The sequence below is a fragment of the Cupressus sempervirens genome, chromosome 8 (assembly GCF_028749045.1).
Source record: "Cupressus sempervirens isolate cs-2001-9-10 chromosome 8, ASM2874904v1, whole genome shotgun sequence".
NCBI classification, from domain to species: domain Eukaryota; kingdom Viridiplantae; phylum Streptophyta; class Pinopsida; order Cupressales; family Cupressaceae; genus Cupressus; species Cupressus sempervirens.
The window spans coordinates 811,286,435-811,302,127 of NC_143125.1; the positions used below are offsets into that span (position 1 = coordinate 811,286,435).

Sequence of the window (15,693 nt, forward strand, 5' to 3'; positions counted from 1 at the left end):
ATAAACCCTTTATTGCTGATTTGATTCACCAATTCACAAAAAATCATTTGGCTTGAATCGAATCGCCAAATTGCGTGAATCACATGAATCACTGCGATTCTCGTTACTATGAATTTTACCATTTTATGAGGCAGGTTTAATCAGGTAATTCTAATTTTGGATGTACAAATCAGATGGCAGGACACAAGAATTGGTGTGGAATGCAACCTTTCTTTATTTTGCCTCTGGAGGCTTGTTGGGTCTAAGGAATGGTTCTATGAACTACAAAGTATATCAAGACCGCCCAGATTGCCACATGAAAGAGACAATATTGGTTAGATGTTCAACAAACATACTGTTTCAGAGTCTGTGCTACTATATTGACAGAGCGGATACTGATATTATTATATGTGGCTATAAAAGCAGAAGAAATTATTCTGAAGACAAAATATATAACAAGAAGTTGTTATCTGATGCAGGTCATTAAAATAAGACATTCGAGTCCATGGAAAACATTACATATGCTTAAATAAAAGGTAAAGAGGCCTTCCAAAGTAAAGCCTAAACAGCTACTTTAATAACCACTTAAACAGAGAGGAAACAAAACCATATTTAGAGGGTGTGTACAAATGCTCCATTGCCACTGGTCCATACTTCTTCTGGTTTGTAATGTCCCCATTTTAGCAGTTGACCAAGTGTGTGTGCATTAGCCTTGTTCTACATGGTCCCGAGGGCTAACGAAGGGTTTAATGGGATCCTGGAGTGCTTTGGCCTAGTCATTTTCAGTTTGGGCCAAAACGAAGTTGATTTACTCAGTTTCAGGCATACTTACTATTTTTAGTAAGTCAGCAGGACACAGTGCAGGTCAATTTTGGTGATTGGATTTGATACTCCTCGATGAGAGCTTTCCGATGAGCTATCACTCGCATTATTCGGAGTTCGATTGCTAATACATTTTAATGCCTGAAGTTTTATTAAAGTAACGTCTAATTTAATTGTCAAATATTAAAGTGTTACTTTAATATTTATTTTATGGGGATGTGTACCCAAGGGAGACATAAGGGGTATTTTAATATATGTTTTATATATTACACATCTTTTATCCCACATTGCCCATATGAGTTGAGCGGACCCTTGGAAATAGAATAAAAGGAAGCATTTGTGGCTTCATTAGCCAGGTTGAATATGAGAAGAAATTGGTGTGAGTTGCAGCTCCGTTCTTGGCATTTGAGGACGTCTATCCTCTCTTGTAACATTCTAGACGTCATTCCCTTGGGGTTTAGCCTTTGAAATTCTTTGTTATTGGCTTTATTATCAGGCAATTTAGTTGCATTTCCAGCTACAGGCAGATTTGGTATTTTGCTCATATCTTCTTCACTACTTTTCCGACGCTTATGCCGCTTTGAGAGAATGATATTACGAAGGTAGTGGACTGATTGAAGGACAAAGCACTGTAGCAGCAAGTTCGAAAGCATGGGCTGAAGTATTATGTCAATACTGCTGAAGTAATTAGTGAGTTGATAAATCTGCCATGTATTTGGTTTTATGAATTCTGAAAATAACATTTTATTAGCAGCAGTTCATTTCCACTTTGCATATTATTGTAATTTCTTTCTTGTTTATGTTGTATGATACCAATTCCATGCACAAAACACAACAAACAAATAAACGTTTGACTTCTGGAGTTATAAGGGGTTTAAAACATTAAACGGAGAAATAAAAGGTTGAATGCAAACTGTTTGACAAAATTCCTTTCAGCAAATTGGTTTAGTTTTTTGGGACATCCAGGGGTGCCCATTACAGTGGTATCAGAGCTATAAGTCCTGTCATCCTGTGGAGGTCTTATAGGGAATTTGGAACAGCCGGATAGAGGGAAAAGTCTTTGACGAAATGTCAAAACACTAAAATCAAAAATTTAAAAAAACACAGGCTAAGCATTTATGTTTGAGCATGCGACAAGGGCCTTATAATTTCCGCGATACCAGAGCAAGACAAAATAGGATTTCAGACTTGCAAAGCAAACAGTCTAGTACATCCGTGCAGGGGGACATTGAATCCAGCCATACAGACACAGAGGAGATATTCTTTGATCAAGACAACAATATGGGTGATCGAGATGACAGGAATACAGGATTAGGCGAAGGCGAGAATGTCGGTCCAGATCAGGGGGACGTAATGTTCAGACAATTACTGGATACATTAGAGCAGGGGCAGCGTATGCAGCAGGAGCAGAATAGGCGAATGGACATGATGTTGCAACTCATGGCTAGACAGATGGGTGTCAATATTAATCCAGGTGATGCCAACAACAGAAACAATAACAATGAGGGAAACAATAACAATGGGGGAAACAATAACCATAGAGGCCAAGGCAACAACAATGGTCCTGAGAATAACATTAATGGTAATAATGGACACGGCAACAATGGGAATGAGGCTGATAACTTTAGACACGTTGCACGCCCAGCGCGGACTGCGAGCTCGAGACCTCTTCTACCCACCTTCCCACCCAGAGATCCAGTTCAACCAGTAAACGAACCGCAGATTACAGAGTTACAGGATCAGTTCAGAAGGGACTAGGAGTGTCATGTCCCCTTTTCAAATAATTAAAAAAGAAAATCTTTGCTAAGGCAGGCGGGCCCAAGAAAGTGAAGTTTCGGAAAAAGGGGGTTAATCTTTGGAAACTGTTGGACTAATAAATGAAAATTATTATTAAAATAAGTTTCATTAACCTCTCTTGGACGTGAGTTACAGTTATGCCCTCTTTTAAGGGGTTTGGAGGCATTTTGGGCTCATTCCAGAACTTGATTTTTGCTCATTCTTTGTTATTCTTCAGAGGCTGCCAAACCTGTGGAGAAGGAGACCCAAGAACGGGAGTTTGCAGGTTTCCAGGGAGACCCAAGAACGGGAGTTTGCAGGTTTCCAGGAAGGCTAAGGACGGGAGTTTGAAGCCATTCCATGTGCATGCTCATACAGAGTTTGCCTTTGTGCTAAACAGTGCAGATTTGTGAGTTTTCGGGTGTGTTTTTGTAGGAGTTTGGTGTTTACAGTTGAGTATTTTATATCAGTTTGGGTTGCTGTTGTATATCAGACTTTTAAATGTTAAAATAGAGCTGAATATATATATTGGGACGTGATTAAACTTCTGAGATAGATTATTAGTGCTTTTGTGGTGTTTCCGGGCATATTTTGTGCTATTTCGGGAGCCCGATGAGCATAGTTTTGGTCCTACATTTTCGAGCTGTTTTGTAAAGGCTATACGGATCTGGAAATGTCAATTTGTAGGCTGTTATGCTGCTGAAAGTTCTGTAAAAATTTCCATTTTCAGATTTATTAATAATTTGTGAAGTTGTGAAGCTTTTAGCACTATTTTCAGCATACCCGATTTGGGGTTTCTTGAGGAATTTGGTGGATCTTTGGGATATTAGCTGTTTGATTTTAAAGATCTGATTTGAGGCTTGAAATATCATGCAAAATCAGAAAAGGGACATTTCAGGGAGGCTAGTGGACCGGAGTTTCAGGCAGATATTTCCCTCAGAGATTATATGGACTTGAGGATGAGACACATGCCTAGAGCAGGAGGGAGGAATCAAAACTTTGAGCTGAGAAAGAAAGTTGGAAAACTTTCCTTACCTTATTATGATGCTTCAGGGAAGATGACTACACGAGCTTGGGTGCAGAAGGTAGATACATACTTGCAGCTAAATCCTATGCCTGAGGAGGAGGCTATCAAGTATGCGGCTATGCACTTGGATGGCGTTGCACATGAATGGTGGCATCATGGCATGGTGACTTTGGGGCATAATCAGATTACATCCTATGAGGAATTCACTGAAACGTTGATTGAGAGATTTGACACTAGGGATCCCGAGTTACATTTCAAGGAACTAGCATAGTTAAAACAGTCAGGTTCTGTGGATGCTTACATTGCCGAGTTTCAGCGCTTGTCTCTACTTGTTACCGATATCTCTCCTAGGAGATTGGTGGTGTTATTTTGTGATGGTTTTGCTGATCCATTACGAGGTTGGGTGAAGGGACATGATCCACTCACCTTAGCTGAAGCAACTAAAAAGGCACGAGATTTAGCCCCTTTGGTATACAAAGGAAAAAACCATTCAACAGATTCTTCCTACCGCAAGGACAAAGACAAAAAACCGATTCAAAAAGAGTATAGCAAACCCAAAGAAGGATCAAAAGGACTAGACAATGAAACCTTGAATGAATTTCGAAAGAAGAAGCTGTGCTTCCATTGTAGAGAGCCTTGGGACTTATCTCATAAATGTTCTCTCAAGGCTAAGGCAAATCAAATGGAGTATTTTTCAGCAGAAGATTCAGAGTCAGAGGGGGAGGATCAGCACTCCGATTCAGATGAGGGTAACACTATAGAGGAGAGCAGCATTCCTAAGGATGATAGATCGTTGGCACGCTTGACAGGGGCCCAAAAGGCAATCACATTTAAGGTCAGGGGTACTATCTAGGGGCAGAAAGTGATATCTCTTATTGACACTGGGGCTACACATAACTTCATAGATGCACAGTTGGTAGCCAGGAGAGGGTTACAGACAGAGGAGCATGATGGGTTTAGAGTCATGGTGGCTAACGGTGATAAGTTATTATGCACTCGGAAGATATCTAATCTTCGCATCAGGTTTGGAGATGGCTACGAGTTGGAGGATGAGTTCTATGTTGTGGACATGGGAGATTATGATGTCATCCTTGGCATGACATGGATGGTTTCACTAGTTGAGTTCACACTCAATCTAGCGAAATTGGAGATGAGATTCCAGCATGAGGGGAGAACTGTGGTACTTAGAGGGCTTTCAGATGGAGGTTGCAGAATAGTGTCCTTGAGGAGAATGCAGAGACTTTTTCGTCATGATGACATAGAGTGGGCGGCAGAATGCCACATTATGCCAACTTCACCAGAGCCACAAGAAAAGAGTCATCCACTAGATGTCCAGAAAATACTCGATAGGCACGCTAAAGTATTTAGCGATATTCCTCATGGGGTTCCTCCTGACAGAGGGATGGAACATGTTATTGAGCTCGAGGAGGGAGCCAAACCAGTTATGATTACTCCCTATCGTCATCCTAAGAAACACAAGGATGAGATAGAGAAGGCGATTAAGGATTTGTTGGAGATGGGGCATATCAGGCCCAGTAAGAGCCCTTTTGCTTCAGCAGTAGTATTGGTAAAGAAGAAGGATGGGACGATGCGCATGTGCATCGATTATAGGGCACTGAATAAGAAAACAATTAAAAACAGGTATCCCATTCCTAGGATTGATGAGCTGATTGATGAGTTGCATGGGGCATGCTTCTTCACCAAAATTGATTTGCGATCCGGATACCATCAGATCAGGATGAGAGCAAAGGACATTGAGAAAACAGCCTTCCGATGTCACTATGGCCACTTTGAGTTCGTGGTTATGCCATTTGGTCTAACCAATGCACCTGCTACATTTCAAAGTTGTATGAACCAGGTATTCAGGAAGCAGCTGAGGAGATTTGTCTTGATCTTCTTTGATGACATCTTGGTCTTCAGTAAGACCTGGGAGGAGCACTTACATCATCTAGAGGAGGTGTTATCTATTCTGGAGAGAGAGTCATTGTATGCCAAGGAATCTAAATGTGAGTTTGGCATGACTGAGCTCCTTTACCTGGGACATATCATTAGTGCAGATGGCGTTCGGGTTGATCCCGAAAAGATTAGAGCTATTGTAGAATGGCCTACTCCCACAAACCTTACACAGCTTAAGGGATTCTTTGGTTTATGTGATTTTTATAGGAGGTTTGTTAAGGGATTCTCACAGATTGCTACACCCTTGACAGATCTTACCAGGAAAGGAGCCTTCGTGTGGACAGGGGCAGCACAGAGGTGTTTTGAGCATTTCAAGCAGGTAATGTCTTCATGTCCAGTTCTAGCTCTACCGGATTTCACGAAGCCTTTTGAGCTTAATTGTGATGCATCAGGTGATGGGATTGGAGCAGTATTGATGCAAGAGAAGCATCCCATTGCATTTGAGAGTAGGAAGCTCCGGGGAGTTGAGAAGAGTTATTCTGTCTATGACCGGGAGATGTTGGCCATAATGCATGCATTGGCCAAATTTCGATCATATTCGGTAAGTGGACGTTTTGTGATCAAGACTGATCACAACAGTATTAAATACTTCATGAGCCAGCGTGATCTTAATGACCGGCAACAAAAATGGGTGACTAAATTGCAGGCTTATGACTTTGACATAGAGTTTGTCAAAGGTAAGAAAAATGTGGTGGCTGATGCCTTATCTCGGAGACCTCACTTATGTGCTCTGGCAAAGATTTCAGGAGATTGGAGAGATCGGATTATAGCAGAGTATGTCGGAGATGCTTGGGCTTCTGGATTGATTTCAGGTACCATACAGGATGATCACTATGAGGTGATAGATGGATCGATCAGAGTTCAGGACAGGGTTTATTTGATTCCGTCATCACATTTGAGAGAGGCGATACTGAAGGCATTTCATGATGCACCCATAGCTGGACATCCGGGGGTCTTCAAGACCTACAGGCAGATCCGAGAGCGGTTTTCATGGAAAGGGCTCAAGGATGATGTTCAGAGGTATGTCAGGGAGTGTGTGGTTTATCAACAGAATAAGGGAGAGCACACATTTCCTGCAGGTTTATTACAGCCCTTGCCCATTCCTAATAGGAAATGGGAAAGTATTTCGATGGACTTCATCACTGGTTTACCACGAGTGCAGGGAAGAGATTGCATCTATGTGGTGGTGGACCACTTGACAAAGTTTGCTCGCTTCTTTGCTATTCCGTCCACTTACACAGCAGCACAGGTGGCAGATCTTTTCTTTAAAGAGATATTCAGGTTACATGGGCTGCCCAGATTCATTGTCAGCGACCGAGATAGTAAGTTTATGAGTGTTTTTTGGCAAGAGTTGTTTAGGTTGTGTTACAGATCTTACACCTAGCACTAGTTATCATCCACAAACAGATGGGCAAACAGAGATTGTGAATAAATGGGTGGAAGGATATTTGAGAAACTATGTAACTGCACAACAAAAGGCTTGGATCAGATGGTTGCATATGAGAGAGTATTGTTATAACACCACTTATCATATGTCTATCAAGATGACTCCTTTCATGGCACTCTATGGTTATGAAGCACCTAGCTTCATGGATTTAGTTTTGGGGGACAGTAGAGTGCCCAAAGCCAAAAACTTATTGCAAGATAGTTAGGACATCCTGAAAGTGCTCAAAGAGAATATACAACAAGCCCAGAATCAACAGAAATTGTATGTTGATCAGCACCGAATAGAGCGTAGCTTCGAGGTAGGGGATATGGTTTACTTGAGGCTACAACCATATAGACAGTCATCACTCAAGAAGAGCGGAGCTGAAAAGTTGAAACCTAGATTTTATGGTCCCTACAAGGTGATTCGCAAAGTGGGCAAAGTCGCCTATGAGCTTGAGCTTCCAGAGGGCAATCGAGTGCACAATGTGTTTCATGTGTCTAGGCTTAAGAAAGCCATTGGTCAGAATGTAGTGCCTTCTGCAGATTTACCCCCTTTGGATGAGGAGGGGAAGCTTGTGTTAGTACCCGAGGCTATTTTGGACACCAGAGAGAGGAAGCTTAGAAACAGGATAGTGAAGGAGTATTTGGTCAGATGGAGAGACCTACCGAAGGAAGATTCTACATGGGAGAGTGAGCAGGTTATTTAGCAAGTTGGACTGAGATTGCTTGAGGACAAGCAATTTCAAGGGGGGCGGACTGTAATGTCCCCATTTTAGCAGTTGACCAAGTGTGTGTGCGTTAGCCTTGTTCTACATGGTCCCGAGGGCTAACGAAGGGTTTAATGGGATCCTAGAGTGTTTTGGCCTAGTCATTTTTAGTTTGGGCCAAAACGAAGTTGATTTACTCAGTTTCAGGCATACTTACTATTTTTAGTAAGTCAACAGGACACAGTGCAGGTCAATTTTGGTAATTGGATTTGATACTCCTCGGTGAGAGCTTTCTGATGAGCTATCACTCGCATTATTCGGAGTCCGATTGCTAATACATTTTAATGCCTGAAGTTTTATTAAAGTAACGTCTAATTTAATTGTAAAATATTAGTGTTACTTTAATATTTATTTTATGGGGATGTGTACCCAAGGGAGACATAAGGGGTATTTTAATATATGTTTTATATACTAAACATCTTTTATCCCACATTGCCCATATGAGTTGAGCGGACCCTTGGAAATCGAATAAAAGGAAGCATTTGTGGCTTCATTAGCCAAGTTGAATATGAGAAGAAATTGGTGTGTGAGTTGCAGCTCCGTTCTTGGCATTTGAGGACGTCTATCCTCTCTTGTAACATTCTAGACGTCATTCCCTTGGGATTTGGCCTTTGGAATTCTTTGTTATTGGCTTCATTATCAGGCAATTTAATTGCATTTCCAGCTACAGGCAGATTTGGTATTTTGCTCATATCTTCTTCACTACTTTTCCGACGCTTATGCCACTTTGAGGGAATGATATTATGAAGGTAGTAGACTGATTGAAGGACAAAGCACTGTAGCAACAAGTTCGAAAGCATGAGCTGAAGTATTATGTCAATATTGCTGAAGTAATTAGTGAGTTGATAAATCTGCCATGTATTTGGTTTTATGAATTCTAAAAATAACATTTTATTAATAGCAGTTCATTTCCACTTTGCATATTATTGTAGTTTATTTCTTGTTTATGTTGTATGATACCAATTCCATGCACAAAACACAACAAACAAATAAACGTTTGATTTCCGGAGTTATGAGGAGTTTAAAACATTAAACGGAGAAATAAGAGATTGAATCCAAACTGTTTGACAAAATTCCTTTTAGCAAATTGGTTTAGTTTTTTGGGACATCCAGGGGTGCCCATTACATGGTTACAAACAGTTTTAAAAGATAGAATACTAATTGTATATGCATATTACAAGACCAAATGGACAGTCTAGAGTCAGTTCTGCCATTCCTCCAATTAATTTCACGCACCTTGGGAAGAAGAAATAAGATTAATCAGTTATTCAAGTTTTCCAGCCATAATCTTATTGGCGTTTTGCTAAGGTAATAAGGATGAAGGATGGAACCTTGGGAGCACTGAAACTTTTGCAGGCCTTGTTGTTACTTCTATGCAGTCTGTTGTGGTGTGGCTACTGGAGACATTTCACAGAACCTACCAGCCTTTCTCCTTTTGCAAGCTTTGTTGTAACTTGCCAGCATTGTCCTTTTTAAAACTTTGTACTTACTTTCAGGATCTCTTCATGTAGAATATTCTATAATTCATGTAAGCAAACTCCAAACTGCTCATTCAAATTAACTGGACAGAAGAGATAACTTTCACATCACAGAGAAATATGATTCAGCCAGAATGTATTTATCCAGCCTAGATAATTTATGAATTCTTGTGCCAGATTGGAATGTGATTCTTATCAATGTCACAAACACTGGGCAGAAAACTTTTCTAGAACCATATATGAAATTTCCTAACTCAATTATTTTATAGCAATAAGCCAAAACTCAATTGAACATTTCACAAAACATTTATCCAAAATCTCCCAGCTCAGTTTTATTGCAATGAACATTTTCTAACTCAGTTTTTATGGCAATAAGCCAAAACTCAATTGAACATTTTACAAAACTTTTATCAAATACTGCCAGCTCAGTTTTATGGCATTAAGCCAAAACCCAATTGAACAAGGCATACTAAGCAAGATACCCCATTGGATCTGTCGTCCTCGAGCCAAAAAACCAGAGAGAGAAAAGAGAATGACTGGAAATGGAAATAGATTTCTCAATGGCAATAAACCAAAACCCGATTGAACATTTCAAAAAACTTTTTATCAAAAATTTCCCAGCTCAGTTTTTTTGCAATGAACATGTCATTGACCTTGATAAATGTTATTCATGTTGAGCAGCAATGAATTGGAGTGGATAAGTTTCATCTAAGCCTTGGTATGTGGCATGATGAAACTACAAAGTTTTCAGGCTGTCTTTTGGGCATAGAAGCTTATTCGGGGAGTTGAAACTTGAAAAGGATTGTATTATCGTTCTCTTACTAGAGATTGGCTTATTGATGAACTCTCATCATCCTTTATCATTGGATTTATTAACCACTGCACTTGGGGTGAGATTCTCAGTCAGATACAAGCTGTTCTAATTCATAAAAGCAGTATATGGTGTACTGTCATGACTGATTATGCACTTAAGGTAATCATTGTTCACATCCTTGGGAACTCGTACAAATTTAAGATTACATTGGACATTGGTAGCATGACAAGAAACATACATCCCTGCACATCTGCTGGTGTGACAGTGTTGAGATTTTGAATCCCTTGATCAATTTGATAATGGGGATGCTTCAGAATAACACAGTAGCAAGCTTCAGCATTGATGGTTGGATCAAAGTGGAGCACTGGAGCATTACAATCAGTTGTAATGGTTGGTTTGTCTGAGATTCGGGGCCAAGAAGAAAAACTACAAGTTTATCTAGAGGGTTTCATGGTTATGTACTGCAATTATATGGAGGTGAGCTGATAAACCAATGGTTCAAGGACTGATAAGATCAGATATGGAGGTTCGAAGAAAGACGTTTATCTCAGAGTTGTTGGCGTGTAGCTAAGTCGGATCCCTTCTAGGGCCGACCTAGTACACCTAATGGCTAATTGGCATGTCGGTCTTAGCCGTGTTGCTAATGAACTTTGTCATATCAATCCTTATTTGTGTCTGGCCCTATTTGGGTGATTCATGTAACTTGCAATTATATAATTGGTCAAGACCTATATGAATGTAAACTGTAATTAGTAGGTCTGGCCCTATTCATGGCACCAAAACTACAACGCCATCTGGAGGTCTAATAGGAGGCGTTGATTCATACATACGCAAGGCTGTTCTTGCATCAATACTAATGAATGCTGCAATGTATAGAATATATAATGTGCTCAGGGGTGATTATAAGAGCTTATCATCTATGGTTGGGAAGGCAACAAATCTGATGGTTTGCCTGTGGTTCCTGAGCACTACCATGAAGTCAACATGGCATCGAAGCCGGTTAGAAAACTGGGAAAGACTTGTAGATTTCATTTCACTCAACACTTCACCTTGCATTTTGTCTAATTTCATTTCTCAGCGAAATTAGGAAAGAAAGTTGGTGGAAGACTATATTATAAAGAGAGAAGTATTCTTTATGGTTGAATAATGTTCATCAGTTTTTCATGTCATTATTAATTCATGTTATATCATTGGGATAGTGAATCATGTATGATTCAAGCATTGATATTTCTCTTCGAAGTAGTCTTGGACTATTATTAATCTTTGTGAAATGCTTCCAGGACGAACCAAGAAGCATAGGAGATTGCCTTCAAGAAGAAAAGAGTTTGATAACTACTTGCATTTCTTCAAAGAGGAAGAATTAGCATTCAGAGTGTCATGCCCCAAAAAAAAAAAAAAAAAAAATTGTGTGTTTTTGCCCCGTATCTTGGGCATGACATAGAGGGAGGCCGATAATTCATTAGAGGCAACCTTGATTGAGGAGGTCAGAAGGTTGATATTTGATTCAAACGAAGTCTGTTATATCATTAGAAGCAACCTTGGATGAAGAGGAGAGAAGGTTGACATCTGCTTCAAAGGGAGCCAATCATTTTGGGAGGTTGATATCAAATTTAGAGGGAGCGAGTCATTTTGGGACGTTGATATCAAATTTAGAGGGAGCCACATCACCTTGGTAATGCACATTCTTCTCTGGGAGAAGCTTGAGGTGCAAGCTCATGATAATGCATTCTTCTTTGAGAGAAGTTTGAAATGAAAACCCTTGTTCCATCCTCTACTAGTAGGCATGGTGGAGATGCATTCTTATCTAGGAAAAACTGAGGTGAAAGCCCTCATTCCACCCTCTGCAAGTAGGTATGGTAAATCCACCCTCTGGAGTGGACATGGTGGATCACGAAAGAAATTTCATGAAGTGTACTTTTGTTTATTCACCCTCTAGGAGTAGTCATGGTGAACATCATCGCATTTGTATGATGAGCACTTGTGATTCCATTCATGAAAGTAGTCATGAAGGATCCACCCTCTGGGAGTAGCCATGGTGGTTGTATTCACTTACATTTTCATGCAAGTAGTCATGATGGTTGTCAGTATGTAACTCAGATATTGAGAAGGAATCCTCAGTAGCTAAGAGGGAGTGTTGATGTATAGCTAGGTCCGATCCCTTCTGGGGATGACCTAATACACCTAATGGCTAATTGGCATGTCGGCCTTAGCCATGTTGGTAATGAACATTGTCATACGTATCAATCCTTATTTGGGTCTGGCCCTATTTGGGTGATTCATGTAACTTGCAATTATGTAATTGAGCAAGACCTATATGAATGTAACTTGTAATTAACAGCTCTGTTTCTATTCTTGGCGCAAAAATTTAAAGACTGACTGGAGATCTATTAGGAGGCGTTGATTCATTATACGCAAGGCAATTCTTGAACCAATACTAAATAGTAATGAATTCTGTGATGTATAAAATATAAAGTGTGCTTGGGGGTGATGATAGAGCTTATCATCTATGGTTGGGAGGGCAACAGATCTGATGGTTTGCCTGTGGTTGAACCATAAAGTCAATAGGAGTTGGGCAGCACAGTGGCAAAGAAGTGATACTGAGGTTGTTTTGGGACCCTGGCATTCAATTTTACCATGCAAGTGCATATTGCTCAAAGACAAGCAATCTTTGGGACGGGATGGTTGTAACGTTCCTAATTAGTTGGATCGGCCGGCCTAGTTTCATAAATAATAAATAAATAAATACTAGTTAACAATTAAATGAATTAATTCTTTATTGGGCCGACCTTTTTTAACTGCCTCAATATTCCGAATCTTTTTCAAAGAAAACAATTACCAAAACTCTGGCTAATGTCATATATTTTAGCATTAAGAGAGCCCGTTTTTTCCTGCATTTCATACAGTAAAATCAATAACCTGATACATGAAGAAGACAGAATCCCAAAAGATAGGAGCATAGCTAATAACGTTAAAAAAATGCATTATCCATACTCAAGAACTTTGCATGTATATGAACGCAAGCTATTTGCATATCCCGATAGAGCCAAAATAAATAAGAAAATATTTCTTGTTTGGCAAAGATCATGACCTTTGGCAAAATAACAGAGGAAAAATGCATCAGACATGCATACTACCATAAATTCCACAAACCAAATAGATGTACAAGTACATAAAATAAGAAGTCTCCTTGACCTGACATTATTTGCATCTGAAATTCAACAGGATTCACCTCGTCCAAATCTATAGAAGCACCAATCCTAATTCTGATGGTTTCAGGGCAACTTTGATGCGATAATTATAGAGGTAATAATGAAGCTGTCCGTCACCTGGCCCAAACTTTAACTCTTTCAAAAAAGACTCATTCTGCATGATGTCCAGAGCATTGAACACATCATAATCTTTCTGCTTCGCAACAATAAGAGCATCATTCATTAATTGAAGCAGAGGCGTCTGAGTTGATACATTATAATATGAATAAGCAGCCTTCAGCATAGAATAGTTGGGATTGCCCAGGATTGAGGATGGAAGAGTGTAGAAGCTGCAGAAGTCTGTAATTTCATGAGTTTCTGGATTTTCTACCAAAAAACTGTCAACCACATTTTCAGTGGGAAGTAGCCAGTGCTCAACATCATCTTCGCTAAAATCTGGGGCAACAAGAAATTTGGACAGGTAATTCCGCAAAAGCCTAGTGACAGCAGGAACATCATGCCTTTCCATTGCCCTGAAACCAGGAGTGATGGTATTCTCTGGCAGTCGGTACAACTTGATGGTCCTGCTCATTGTCATCCGAGCTCCAAGCCTTGAGAATCCGACATCTATGAGCTTCTTAGGATTCAGTGACCTGTGCCAGTACTGGCAAGTGGCAATTGGAGTAGGCAGAACAACCCCTGCCGTATATGCAGCTTGCCAGATGTCTTCCAGATGCACTCTCCTTGTAACTTCCTTAATCAGAACTGGTGCAAGCCTCTTGGATCGGAGCTTCTTATGAACACAGAGAAAATTGATCTCTGCCATAAGGACAGATCGATCTCGGGCTCTGATCTTGGCCGGGACACCTGTAATGAAAGCTACCAGTTTCCTGGTATTCTTAACCCTAACACCAATATGCCAGCTCTTGAAATAGCCAGGGGGTCTGAGAGCCCATTTGAGAAACTCCTTAGAGTAATCAAACCTAAACATGTTCTCATCATCCTCCACATAATTATTGGTCAACAGGTTGTAAATCTCGGTGAGAGTGTTCTCACTATCAATATCACAAGTACACCATTCATACTGATTGGGCAGATTGTATGGCTCCTTCCTAACCTCAGACAACGGGGTGGGATCCTCTATTGGACCTTCGGGCATGTCCCGATTCTCCACATCCTTGAATTGCCCAACCGGTTGGGTTTCCCAAAATTTGTGTTTTTTGGCCAGGGCGAGGGCATTTTGTGCCTTCCTGCTTAAACTCTCAATAGACCCCTCAATCTCAGAAGGCACACCATTGTCATCTTGATTCTGATCCTGCTCCCCAGGTGAAGAATTACTCCCTACCATATCGATGTCTGATATGTCTGATCCAATCAAACGACTGCTCAGGTGGCTGCAAAGAAAACCAAAACTGACTCCAATCAGATGAATAATGAAAGTGGGTGCCTAAGAAACCTAGAAAGCTCAATAAGGAGATTAGGACAGAAATCGGAGAACCCATCAGAGAAATGCAGAACATAAGTACCCAACAGGTAAACGCACATAAAATAAATTAAGATACCAAGGCACTTGAATCCAATAGAATGGAAACGAATGCTAACTTACATGTCTCTCCCCGATTTCTTTCCGCAGTTCCTTCTTTCACAATTTCCTTTTCTGGATCAAAAACAGCCTGCGAAGCCACGGCGATCAATCCAATGACCAGAGACCTTATTACAAGCTTGGATTATTTGGGCGTCTGAGAAAAAAGGGATTAAAACAAGAACAGACGAACTTTGTTCGTAAATCCTACGCTGTTCGAATGTAGAGATGCAGCCTGGGGTCCATGGGAATCGTGCTAAACCATGCCCGCAAGTTCCCAGCTTTCTACTTAATTGATAATAATATTGTTTTTAATTGTGCTCGTAATATTCTATTAAGAAAAAATTATTATTAGCTATTTCGCAATTGGCCGTATACTACATATTGTATACCTAATTCAATATTTCAATTAACTCTTATTTTCTATATATTCAAAATTAGATAAATATAATAATAAAATATATAATTTATAGTTAACTATATTAAACAGGAAAAAAAAAGGTAAATATAGGCATAGTTTACACAATACAAGATGTATTTTGTTAAAAAGAAAATAGTTGAATTTAGTGAAACTCTCCTTAAAATAGTATTTAAAACGTATATTGTTGAGAGAGAGACCTTTTATCGGTCATTATAAGAGGATTTTACACTTCAAAATAGTTTTTTGACATCAAAGCCTGGCTTTCAATCGTGCTCATACCAGACCCCCCAATCAAACCAAAGATCATGTGTAATTACAATAAAAAACATTGTGTCTTCAAAAAACTAGACAATTACTTAACATCTTTCTATTCGAACTCACCACCAAATCAAATTTTTACATTGTTTATACAAAAATAGAGAGTTTACCAAACCCAACCCTTGGAGAAAGAAACT

General features: G+C 39.8%; 1 pseudogene across 1 annotated transcript; it reads right to left on the reverse strand.

The window, feature by feature from the left end:
* Nucleotides 1-13,054: 13,054 nt before the first annotated feature.
* On the reverse strand, nt 13,055-15,123 carry LOC149544886 (glycylpeptide N-tetradecanoyltransferase 1 pseudogene; annotated as a pseudogene). Its single transcript, XR_016355075.1, has 2 exons — nt 14,842-15,123; nt 13,055-14,629 (listed from the first exon to the last, which is right to left on the reverse strand). The product of XR_016355075.1 is annotated as a glycylpeptide N-tetradecanoyltransferase 1 pseudogene (transcript).
* Nucleotides 15,124-15,693: the final 570 nt, after the last annotated feature.